Raw genomic sequence first — 4,700 nt, 5'->3', positions numbered from 1 at the left:
ATATTATATTATATTATATTATATTATATTATATTATATTATATTATGTTATGTTATGTTATGTTATGTTATGTTATGTTGTGTTGTGTTGTGTTGTGTTGTGTTGTGTTGTGTTGTGTTGTGTTGTATTGTATTGTATTATAAACTATAGTATATAGTATAGCAAGTATATTATATTGTATTAAATTATTTTGAATGGGAAGTAGCCCAGATAGGAATGATTAGAGAAAATGGCATGGAATGTGGGACAGGAAAATAACAAGGTAGTTTAGGGGGCTAATATCAATCCAATGTATGGGCATATTAAAAATCTAACAGGTCTCTGTGTTTCTTATTGATACAGTAGAAGGGTAATAATTAACCACTGAAATAATTCTGTATATTGATAATAGATATTAATAAACAATTTTCTACAACACAGAGTAAAAAGGTAAGAAAAAGCTGCAGAAAGGAGAGTTGGGAAGAACTCAAACGAACCTGTGTGCAGACAGTAAGGTCTTACATTTGAAAGACTAGTTTCAACCACATGACTCGAAGACCTGATAAGCATTTTCACCAAAGCTGCAGGGCACAAAAACAACAGACAGATGTCAAGAGTATTTCTTTTTGTTTGGTTGGGGGTTTTTTCTGTGTGTTTGCTTGTTTTTCTGACACAGGATCTCTGTGTAGCTTTGGCTGTCCTGGACTCGCTTTATAGACCGTGCTGTCTCAGAACTCAGAGATCCACCTGCCTCTGCCTCCACGATTGCTGGGATCACAGGCGTGTGCCGCTGCACCCAGCGTCAACAGTATTTCTAGTCACCAAAAATAAACTTACTGCACTGGACATACCAGCGCACACCCGTAATCTCGACCCTAAGAGACTGAAACAATAGGGTTGTCACAAGTTCAAGGCTAGCCTGGACTATGTAGAAAGTACTGGGCCAGGGTCCTTAGTAAGACCCTGAAAACAGGGAAAAACCAAAAAACAACCAGACAACATCTTTGAAAAAGAAGTTAGCAAAGTAGTTCCACTCAAGTTAACCTCAAAGCCAAACCACCCTAAGCTGGGCAAAATGTAACTAAGGATCCTCAAGACTGTGTAGTGAGAACCATGAGCACTGAAGAGAGAAACCATGGATGCACTAGAACATGGAAAGGCTGCCTAGGTTCATGGATTGAGGGATCTAATCATGTACAGGGGTGCACACCTGTAAGCACTGGGAGGCAGAGGCAGAGAAATCACAAGTTTAAAATTGTTCTTGGCTTACACAGTGAGTTACAGGCAGCCTAGGCCCATCTAAAACAAAGGAACCCCAAACAGCATCATCAAGCAAAGATGATAATGAGGATGCTTAAGTGGCCATCTTACCAAAAACAGTTTGTAGATTCAATGCAATTTTCATCAAATTTTCAAAGACACTCTTCAACAGAAATAAGGAAAAAAAAAAAAACCCTAAAATTTATATAGGAACACAAAAGGTTATAAATAGCCGAAACAACCCCAAGCAAAAAGAACAGTGCTAAATGCATCACCATGCCTGATCTCAGAGCCATGGCAACAAACAACAGATTGTGCCAGCACAAAAGCCAGTAGTAGACCGATGGAACAGAATAGAAGATCCAGAAATAAGAAGATCAAGAAATAACTGCCGTCATCTAAATCTTGACAAAGGTGAAAAAACACAGACATTGAGAAAAACAGATCACTATTTAACAGTTGGTTCTGGGGAAAACTGGATGTCATTTAACACATCGAACATGTAAATAAGAGCCCCACCTCTCACTTTGTAAAGAAATCAAGTCAAAACGTGCCCAAGTCTTTAACGTAAGACCTGAAGATTTGAAATTATGAGAGGGGAAACACAGGGATGATAGCCTGCAAAACAAAAGAAAGTCATCGCCAGATGCACATCTGAAAACCTAGATTATCCAGACTGTATCTAGACTATATAAAAGATCACTATCTAGCATGTACAGAGAACCAAAACAAACACAAAAACAAAACCAAAAAAACAGCGAAAGAATAATCAACAAATGGTCAGTCAAATGAAAAAAAGTACAAATGGCTGATGAATACAAATTAAAGGAGAGGAAAGAGACAACATGGGCTGGGTGGCCAGTAAACTCCAGAGCTTTGCCTGGCTCTGCTCCACCTCCTATTGGCTTATAGTGACTGGCTTTTATGTGGGGGTTGGGGATCTGAACTCTGGTCCTTACGATATGTGTGCAGTAGGACTTTACCAACCAAGCCGGCTCCCCAGTCTCTGAAGGCAGCCTCAGCTGCCCTGGACCTCACTCTGAAGACCAGGCTAGCCTCAAACTCACAGAAATCCTCCTGCCTCTGCCTCCCTAGTCCTGGGATTAAAGGGGTGCACTACCACTGCCAGCCAACACTTTTAATTTTAAATGAAGTACCACCTCAGGTTTAAATTGGGGCTTTGATATCTGACAGCTGGAGCAGAGAGATGACATCTGTCTTCGACTTGTACTCTCCTTCGGGGAAGGCTTCTCCCTGACCAGTGATGAGTCCTTTCAAAATGATTCACCTCAATTAGTGGGACAGTGTGTGGGGTTTCTTTGGGAACAGGCAAGGCAGGATTGCTTTGGCCCTCTTTCGTTTCTTCTTTTCTGCTTTAAAACATCAGGAATTGTTATCTTTTTTTCTATCTCATTTGGTCAGTTCCTCAGTTCTGGAGGCTGGAGGTCCAGGGCAATCCCCCCATCTTGAGGTCCATGGCCACTCTGCCTACTTCTAGGGGATATTTAGTTTGCTGTTGTTTGAGACAGTGCTTCATTATGTATTCCAGTCTGGCCTGAGACTTGCTGACCTCAAAGTCTGGGCCCTCTTCCCTCTACCTCCTAACTGCTGGATTGCAGGGCGTGCCACCTACACTTGATCAGCTCACTCACTGGGCTAGTACTGTACCCCGTAAGCCTCAATTTAGTCTTACTACCAAAAAGATATTTTTTTGTTGTTGTTGTTCTTACTACCTCTGTTTGTTTCGAACTCAGGCTGGTTAGATAATTCTCTGAGCCACATCAGAGACTTGAGCAGCCTCGTTCCTGCCACAAGCCCAACTCCTCCAGCACGTGGGAGTGGAAAAGAACGTTGAGCCCTCTTCCTTCTGCTGGTTAATCTTGGCTGTCAGACTGAATGGAAAACACCTAGGGAATTCATAAAGCACACCTATCTGATATCTCTGTTGTCATTTCGGCAGGAGCAACTCACACCCCATTTGACAGAAATCCTACATCCCCGGGGAAGGTGGGTTCTCTAAAGGGGTTCGCTAGCCCCCAATGCAAGCCATTCTCTTCAAGAGGTGAGATATTCACTGTTTTTTTCAGTCATGGACTTCAATGCAAGCCGCTGGATGTGTTCTGACAGCTGTTTTTAAAAAGCATATACCAACTTTAAACAGGGGAGGACATAGTGGGCACATAATCTTGTGATTTCCTTCATTGTTTGTAACTAAGAAAATATCCTGACATCTATTTTTCACTGTCAGAAAATTAAGGCTGACAATATAGTAAAGCAGAAAACTAGAAGAAACCCTCTGCTGTTGATTTAAAATTAAAACAGTGGTGGAAATGTGTATTCAGTGTGCAGATACATTTAGAAATAAATATACACATAGGATGGGCATGGCTGTTACTTCGGCACACGGGAGGTTGAGGCAGGAGAATAGTAAGTTGAAAGCCAACCTAAACTACACAGTGTTTCAGGTTAGCCTGAACAGACTGCATAGGAGGACCTATATTTAAAAAAACCCAAACTAAATCCATCAAAAAGGAATCATAAATATACATACAAAAATACCAGTGTGTGTGTGTGTGTGTGTGTGTGTGTGTGTGTGTGCGCGCGCGCGCGCGCGCGCGCATGCGTGTGCTTAAACTGAAAGTTTGATGAAGAATAGTTGTGTGGGAGTGGGGTGAGGGGAGAATCATGTTATGTGATTTTTAAAACACCTGCTACAAAATACTTATTAATTACAAAGTGAAAGAGGGTAAGATTTGCAGTGGGGAAAGCTGGCAGACACCACTCTAATCAAACGATCAAAGTGAACGTAATTAGCAACAGGGCAAATTGAAACCATGTGCCACCTGCTAGGATGAGCGACTGTAACATCATTCCTGCAATGCAGAACCCGAATCTAATTATGAGAAACCTGAAAGGAAAGATACGCTACCAAATAACTAGAACTGTAATTTTTAAACAAGGTCGTGAGCACCAAGGGAAGACTGAACTGTGTCAGATTGAAGGAGACGAACGAGACCTCATGGCTCCCCTCAAGGCGTGCGGTCGCACTGGAAGAAGGCCTTACCAGGGCGATTGGCGGACGCTGTGTGGGCTCTGCAGCTTGGACGGCTGTCTCGTGTTGCAGTCAAATTGCTGACTTTGATGGTTGCATCGTGAATATGCTGGAGAATGCCTTGTGGATGAGAGGTGCATACGGAAATGCTCAGTGGTTGTATATTGGCTAAAATTGTTGACTACAAGGCCTCACTGTAGCTTGCTTAAGGAGCATTGTCCCTCCCACCCAGGGGATGCTGGGGAGCAAAGCACAGCCACGTGCATGCCAGAACAGTGCTCCACCACTGAACTACCCTCCCAGCTGAGGGCTGACTTTTCCACTGAGGATATTACCCTCCCTTTCCAAGGACTGTGGTACCTTCCGTTCTCCAGCCTTCCTGGTGTACTGCTATCAGAAGTGACTTGC

Source organism: Psammomys obesus, unplaced genomic scaffold (genome assembly GCF_907164565.1).
Source record: "Psammomys obesus unplaced genomic scaffold, mPsaObe1.curated_primary_1811, whole genome shotgun sequence".
NCBI classification, from domain to species: domain Eukaryota; kingdom Metazoa; phylum Chordata; class Mammalia; order Rodentia; family Muridae; genus Psammomys; species Psammomys obesus.
The sequence above is the reverse complement of the archived record's forward strand: the minus strand, read 5'-3'. Positions refer to the sequence as shown.